Below are 8,422 nucleotides of genomic sequence, written 5' to 3' on the forward strand. Positions count from 1 at the left end.
ACGCTCTGCGCTCAAAGCTCTTTTGACCATTTTGGACAGAATCAGACTTGGATCCTTATTGTGAAGGGGTTCATTATTTCATTCCACACATCACCACCAGCAATGGGCTAGAGTATCGCCTCTGGCGATGAAACTCCCCATTCATGAAACTCTACGCTGTAAGACACAGCGGCGCCCAGGGGCTCTAAATGCTCTAAAGGGTAGGCGAGGGTGATCTCCCACATTCCGGTCATTTGGATGCTCCTCGAATGGGATACGAAGCGTAGGGGAAAGGGGGACACAATGAAACGCGGGGTACACTGAAACAGTCAACTTTTCTGGTTTCCTTCTGGCGCAAGCAGCTCAACCTTTGGACGGTATCGTTCCACACTTCTGCTCCATTCAGAACAGCGTCACGGTGCTGCGCAGAGCGGATCGCCCCCGAGACAACAAAAGGTGGTTCCCGGCCTCAAAAGCAAATTTTCTCTGACTACACTTATTGTCGGTGTGCTCGAGAATGCTTGCAGAAGAAGCACGAAATTTGGTACGTACTTCTAGGTCCTTCTTTCGCATGCCGCTATGGGGCATTTAGGGTTCCGGGTTTTCGGATTTATCCGAAAAAAATCCGAAAAGCGTACTCCGGTAAAATTTTAATCAATTCGGATTAATCCGAAAACTCCGCTTGGCAGTTATTTTCCCTGATAACAGGGTTATTGTTCTTGGCCTCCTTTGTGCCATTGGTTTCTTCTGACCTCTGATACCGGCCCTAACGCAACATAATAATGGTTTCCGTGACCTAGCGTTTTCTTCGGTATTCATCTCGACCACTTGAGGTTTCACCGCCCGGGTTTTCCCCCAGTCTGTTTCCTAATTTCCTTGTCCTACACGTGACCTGAGCACTAAAATAAGCATCGAACAGAGGTCATACGGAGTGGTCTTTTTGAAAGGGCAACTAGTTGCAGTGCTGACGACAAGATGGGACGCAAGCGAAAGCTGCCCTGCAACTACGTCAAGGAGTACCCTGATTTCGAGGAGTTCACATCGTCCCACGATAGCGATGCAGAGGTTGTCGTATACTGCTGTATACTGGTAAATACTGCCGCATAAAAGTGAGCACTGCACACGGAAAGGGTGCATTTGGAATTGCCGAACACCTCAGTGTGCGTCGCAGGAAATGCATTGTTAATCTTGTGTGCGTAGTGTTGAAGCAATAAATGTGACAACTGCGTTTTCGCTGCACAACCGTGCCTGCGTCGTCAAGATTTCTCCGAATTTCGGATATGAGGTGAGCTGTAAATCATACATTCCGAAAAACTCCGTTTTTTGAAAAAACAATAAACTCCGAAAAACATTCTCCGGTAATGCCCAGAAATAAACTCCGAAAACCCGGAACCCTAGCCCGCATAATGCAACAAGTGCTTCAACCCGGATGTGTAAAGGAAGAGACGGCGAGAGAAATTATGGGCCGGGGATGGATCATGCCCGGGACCCCTCCTCACGTCGCGATAACACCGTCCAAGTACTTATTCTTTTTTGATTACGACAAGCCTTGGGTAGCGCTGGCCCCTGAAGTGGCCCGGGCCCCGGGGCGCCATCCCCGGCTGCCCCACCCTCTCGCCGGCCCTGCGTAAAGGCGATATGTACTGTTGGGGACACGGTTAGCTGAAATCGCTTGTCAGTACTTCGCCGTCCCATATTACCTCTGTTGCGCTTGAAAGGGTTGTGCCAATATTGTATTTGGAGCTGAACCATGTGCTGCGCGTGTTTGTTACTCGAAAGAAATAGTCTTTCAACACCTGGAGATTTGAAATGAGATAAACCACGGAGTGCTGATTTTAGACAGCCGTGTCCCCTACGGTACATCGCAGGGAAAAGCAAGACACGAGAAACATTGAGCAGAGCAAGGCCTAGGACATCCATGCAGGAATAAAGGCACACAAATACTGTTGTGGATGACTGCATGCAATATCACTGTCTGGTGTGACATGAGAAGTACGATGCCATTGTACGAAGCGAACCAGAAGTGGGTTCAGTGCAAAAGTGGCAAAGGCTGGTCACACTGGGATTGTAGTAACAAAGACATATACGTTTGTCATGACTGCACGGTAAATCCGTGATTCCTGCCTTGTACAATACCCAATTGACCTCTCCCTGTTTGTAAACAAATGACATCATAGTGTTCGACAGCGCCACCAATTTGGTAGAGTTGAACTACGCTCGAAGCTAGAGGCGAACAAGGTTGCGCCCGAAAGCCACGGTCTTGAGGGGATTACGATGGTCCCTGAAACGGACCCGACCTTCGGTCCCACTTTTCTTTCAATCGTCGGCAGCGAGCAAGTGCCAATTCGTAGAACCCAGCCCTCCCCTTCCGATTTGTTTCGGTTTCAGTCTGTCTGCCAACGTCATGATGACGTTTCTCTGGTAGAGGACTATTGGTTGAACATACCCGTAGCCTTTTGCTACGTGCCCTAAGGTTGGGGAATATTGAAACACTGTGCCTCCTGTATAAAAGTTTTTGGTCATACTGTCATGAAATATGCGCGTCATTTTTATTCAACAGTGAAGCTAGTGCTCTGATATATATGCCTATACACCCCCCAAGTACGTTCCGAATTAGGACGGTTTTCTAAAAAAATGTTTAAGCTTGCCCCTCCCCTTCCATATGACGTATATTGCTCATCTTGCTCATCCAGGAGCCGCCAAACGCCGCCACGCCAAGAGATCTCAACCCGAGAAACGTCATCATGACGTTGGTAGACAGACTGAACCCGAAACAAATCGGAAGGGGAGGGCTGGGTTCCACGAATGGGCACTTGTTTGCTGCCGAAAAGTAGGACCGAAGGTCGCATGGCCCTAGCTTTGAGCGTAGTTCAACTCTACCAAATTGGTGGCGCTGTCGAACACTATGACATCATTTATTTACAAACACGAGAGAGGTCTAGTGACGGCGATCGCCGCCGCCGCCACACGTGCAAGGGTGGCTCGCCGCCGCCGCCGATCATTTTGGTCAGGCGCCTCCGCCGTAAAAAAATTCTGCCTGGCTCCTAGCTTTACTTCACAGTCACAAAAATGGAAGTGATTACTTTTAGGTGGCGAATTCCAAACATGCACTGATATTCTGATGCGTGTTTTTGTGCACAGGCGCATGGTCCAGCTTCAATTCTAAAACTGTATATCAACTAGACTATAATTGTCTCAGAACACAATAAATACCCATGTAGCACATGGTGGGATAATAGACGTCTAACCCAGGGATAAGTTGAGACTTTAGGGGTTAGGTCTAAAAGTAGACGTCTACTATAGACCTCTACGGGGTTATACATTTAGTAGACATCTCAATTTGGAGGTCTACTAGACCTACAGAGTTTTAGGTGTTATTTATAGACATGTACTAAAAATGGCTCACGAGACACCACCGACGCGTTCCAGGCTAAAAATCTCCCTTTCGCGTCGTATAGCAGCTCGTATGAATTGTGACTTTTTTTTTTTGTGCAGGGGGGATATGTAGAGGTAAAATACGCGGAAAGGTTGCCAGGTTGGTGAGAGCCACGAGGGCCTGATGATCCGCATTCGTTTGCTGAGGCTGCAGGCAAGGCCGGTGAGAGGGGGGGGGGGGCAGCGGCTGATGGGGCCCGCAGAACCAAGACCTGTCGTAATCATACAAAGAAGAAGTACTGAACTGTGTTATCACGACGGTATCGTGAAGAAGGGGTCCCGGGCATGACCTATCCCCAGAGCCTGTCATTTCGCTCGCCGTCCCTGGTTGCAGGCAGTGCACACTGAAATACGTGGTCACTGGGACACTGGAGTAGTCACAGTCAAAAAGTGACAGTCAACGTCGAGCCCAGCCTGTGTCTGTCAGAAATTGTTGCAGGGCGTCTGCCGCAAAGCGTTAGGATAGTGTATTGTTCCATAGCCCTAGAAGAACTTTCAGATACTTTCGTATGCGGGTACTATTTCGTATTTGGAAATAACGTTGAAATTGTTCTACTCTGTTTGGCTGCTGCTCTCTCCTAGCTACTACACTGATCCCACGGGTGATTCCCTTTCTGTTTTCTTTTTTTTTCTGCCAATAAATTACCCCTCTCCAAGGGTGATGGAGTTAGCAGACAAGCTCGACTAGAGCCGTGTATGAGCTCGATTTTTTGCAGCCCTCTCTCCCCCTCTTTCCCACCCCCCTCCCGCGAATGGGATCTCAGGAAAACCAGTTTCATCATGGAGCTCGGAAATGCGACGCGTAATAATTGTAGAAGAAACATTACCTTTGCTAAAGAAACCAAGTGGTTCAGATACCATTGCATAAGCACACGCAAAAAAGCATGTTTTCACACAAAGCGAAGTATCTGCAGCAGAAGTGGAGACGAAAGAGGAGACCATTTGGAGCAATACGCAACATAATTAGCTTGTGAACCGTTCTTGTGCTCTCCAGTTTTTTTTTTATATAAACGGTGAGCACAAAGCACACATGAGAGACCGAAGGAAATCATCGTAACGTTCATGTCAGACCGTCGCACGTTCAAATCACGTCTTCGCAATTACGCAGAAGTTTACAAGAAATGGAGCTGCAGGTGCTAACCAGCGAGACCTCATAGCTCCTGAAACCATCCAGTTATTTGAAGAAGGAGGAGCTAGCTGAAAGAAGGCAAAACACACACACACACACACACACACACATTTGCTGCGTGTTACACGAGCACATCCACAGCTTTCGATGCACTAGTAGCATCTGAAGGTGGTCAATGAAATAATAGTGTAGCTGCACTGCAAATCGTCAAGGATGCCTTTAAAATTAACCGCCCAAATCCAGCAAACTTTCCTCCTACAGTCCGAGGCTCCGAGCGAGCTTCCGAGCTTCGACAGAAAAGACGAAAAAAGCCGAACTCCTCTCTGACTGACTCCGTGCCTCTCCCGCCTCTCCTCTCTGCTTTACCCTCTCCTCCTCTCTTTCGACCAGCGCAGCGCCACGTGACTTCTGCCCCAGGTGATCCTCTCCTTTTGAATTTGCAAGTCTATGCACGCGGTTTTCGCGCTCACAGCCACCTCGTTCGCGTTGGAAAACGTCCGCGTGATTTCAAATGTTTGTGAGCAATTCCTTCATGGTACAGGTGTTGTTGTATCTTCATACTAACTATTGTTTTGGCAATCTGTGCAACATTGTGCTGCATGTACGTGAAAGCGTTTCAGGCTGGTCGCCGGCGGTTTAATCTGTTTAATCTGTCGGTTGTGGAACGTCGAAGCTCGCGGTTGTCTTGGATACCAGTTACGAATCTGAAGCTATTCCCGGGTCCGTTTACAGGATTTCAGCCATTTTTCAGGTAAGTAGACTATGTATCAGATATGCTTTTGTGAATGACAGGCGTTCCCGTTCTTTTTTCTGCTTTTACCTCTTCTTGAAGGCATTGTGGGCGCTGATACGGAGATCGCAAGATGCAATTTGGTGTGACTGGTAAGAACCGCTCTCTGTGCAAACGGTATGTTACATATTTCCATGACTCCTTAGCACTGACATGCAGTTCTAGCAATGTATTTTGAAATGGTCTTTCTTGCAGGCTAAGTCCGTACGAAGCAGCAGGCAATGGATGGTTTACAGGATTTCAGCCAGTTTTCAGGTAAGTAGACGATGTATCGGATATGCTTTTGTGAATGTTAAGCGTTCCCATTCTTTTTTCCGTTTTTACCTCTTCTTGCAAGCATTGTGAGCGCTGATACGGAGATCGCAAGATGCAATGCGGTGTGACTGTCCTCTCTGTGCAAACGGTATGTTACATATTTTCATGACTCCTTCGCATTGACATGCAGTTCTACCAATGTATTTTGAAATTGTCTCTCTTGCAGGTTAAGTCCGTACGAAGCGGCAGGCAATGGATGGTTTACAGGATTTCAGTCAGTTTTCAGGTAAGTAGACGATGTATCGGATATGCTTTTGTGAATGTTAAGCGTTCCCATTCTTTTTTCCGTTTTTACCTCTTCTTGCAAGCATTGTGAGCGCTGATACGGAGATCGCAAGATGCAATGCGGTGTGACTGTCCTCTCTGTGCAAACGGTATGTTACATATTTTCATGACTCCTTCGCATTGACATGCAGTTCTACCAATGTATTTTGAAATTGTCTCTCTTGCAGGTTAAGTCCGTACGAAGCGGCAGGCAATGGATGGTTTACAGGATTTCAGTCAGTTTTCAGGTAAGTAGACGATGTATCGGATATGCTTTTGTGAATGTTAAGCGTTCCCATTCTTTTTTCCGTTTTTACCTCTTCTTGCAAGCATTGTGAGCGCTGATACGGAGATCGCAAGATGCAATGCGGTGTGACTGTCCTCTCTGTGCAAACGGTATGTTACATATTTTCATGACTCCTTCGCATTGACATGCAGTTCTACCAATGTATTTTGAAATGGTCTCTCTTGCAGGTTAAGTCCGTACGAAGCGGCAGGCAATGGATGGTTTACAGGATTTCAGTCAGTTTTCAGGTAAGTAGACGATGTATCGGATATGCTTTTGTGAATGTTAAGCGTTCCCATTCTTTTTTCCGTTTTTACCTCTTCTTGCAAGCATTGTGAGCGCTGATACGGAGATCGCAAGATGCAATGCGGTGTGACTGTCCTCTCTGTGCAAACGGTATGTTACATATTTTCATGACTCCTTCGCATTGACATGCAGTTCTACCAATGTATTTTGAAATGGTCTCTCTTGCAGGTTAAGTCCGTATGAAGCGGCAGGCAATGGATGGTTTACAGGATTTCAGTCAGTTTTCAGGTAAGTAGACGATGTATCGGATATGCTTTTGTGAATGTTAAGCGTTCCCATTCTTTTTTCCGTTTTTACCTCTTCTTCCAAGCATTGTGAGCGCTGAAACGGAGATCGCAAGATGCAATGCGGTGTGACTGTCCTCTCTGTGCAAACGGCATGTTACATATTTTCATGACTCCTTCGCACTGACATGCAGTTCTAGCAATGTATTGAAATGGTGTTTCTTGCAGGTTAAGTCCGTACGAAGCGGCAGGCAATGGATGGTTTACAGGATTTCAGTCAGTTTTCAGGTAAGTAGACGATGTATCGGATATGGTTTTGTGAATGTTAAGCGTTCCCATTCTTTTTTCCGTTTTTACCTCTTCTTGCAAGCATTGTGAGCGCTGATACGGAGATCGCAAGATGCAATGCGGTGTGACTGTCCTCTCTGTGCAAACGGCATGTTACATATTTTCATGACTCCTTCGCACTGACATGCAGTTCTAGCAATGTATTGAAATGGTGTTTCTTGCAGGTTAAGTCCGTACGAAGCGGCAGGCAATGGATGGTTTACAGGATTTCAGTCAGTTTTCAGGTAAGTAGACGATGTATCGGATATGGTTTTGTGAATGTTAAGCGTTCCCATTCTTTTTTCCGTTTTTACCTCTTCTTGCAAGCATTGTGAGCGCTGATACGGAGATCGCAAGATGCAATGCGGTGTGACTGTCCTCTCTGTGCAAACGGTATGTTACATATTTTCATGACTCCTTCGCACTGACATGCAGTTCTAGCAATGTATTTTGAAATGGTCTTTCTTGCAGGTTAAGTCCGTACGAAGCGGCAGGCAATGGATGGTTTACAGGATTTCAGCCAGTTTGCCAATGCTTGATGTGAGTGGTGTTACTATCTAGTCCATTCCTTTCTGTACGTCACTTGGAAAGCATTATGCATGCAGGCATTTTACCAAAGGGTAGTACATTCGACAGCATTTTTGGGCGCTCAGTATCTATTGGAATTTGTTCGTAAATTATTGCAACTTGATATTTTGCGTTTGAGGAGTTACAGAGTCAGCCTGATCAGGGAACATAAGTAACTGGAGTTTAATATTTCAATATTATTTCTAGTAGTTCAACAATATGTGTTGTGATATTATGGACATTATACTATCTAGTCATTGTCTACCCGTTGATAAGCGTTGTTCTTGCTGCATTTTGATGAATGTTTCATAAAGCAGCAAAATGCAGCAGAAATGTGTGCTGCAAAAACTGTAGTACAAAAGCACCACCTTGCTGTACGTTTACTGTTCTGCAGCAGAACATGGTAGAATGCAATTCAGCTACTGTAATTTGCTTAGTGGCAGGCATGGTGTATTCAGCTGATTTCTGATGCATTAGGACTAATACAGCAAACGTGATGTGTTTTTGCTATAGGCCTTCGGGACTAACCAGGCGGCGCCACCGTTTTCGTCCCCTAGCGGGATGTCGCTGCAACTCTCGATAGAATGCTTGCAGACGCGCCAAGCACGTTTCGCCGGGAAGTATGGATGTCATCGTGTTACGCGCGGGCTTCAAAGAAATAAACAGCGAAGGTTTTTTTAGAACAAGTACCATCAACAAGTGCCTTGGCTGATGGACGTCGTGTGTATGCCGTGGAGGAGCAGTTGTGGAGCAGCAGTTCGGACATCGTGGCGAAATGCACAGCGGAAATGAAACTAAAC

The 8,422-nt window shown here is 46.4% G+C and overlaps 1 long non-coding RNA gene across 1 annotated transcript; it reads left to right on the forward strand.

The window, feature by feature from the left end:
- Positions 1-5,627: 5,627 nt before the first annotated feature.
- On the forward strand, positions 5,628-6,581 carry LOC135393109 (uncharacterized). The gene is made up of 4 exons (XR_010422454.1): positions 5,628-5,736; positions 5,815-6,022; positions 6,101-6,308; positions 6,387-6,581. It is a non-coding gene; the product is annotated as an uncharacterized LOC135393109 (long non-coding RNA).
- The last annotated feature ends 1,841 nt before the right edge of the window (positions 6,582-8,422 follow it).

The sequence above is a fragment of the Ornithodoros turicata genome, chromosome 4 (genome assembly GCF_037126465.1).
Source record: "Ornithodoros turicata isolate Travis chromosome 4, ASM3712646v1, whole genome shotgun sequence".
Taxonomy (NCBI): domain Eukaryota; kingdom Metazoa; phylum Arthropoda; class Arachnida; order Ixodida; family Argasidae; genus Ornithodoros; species Ornithodoros turicata.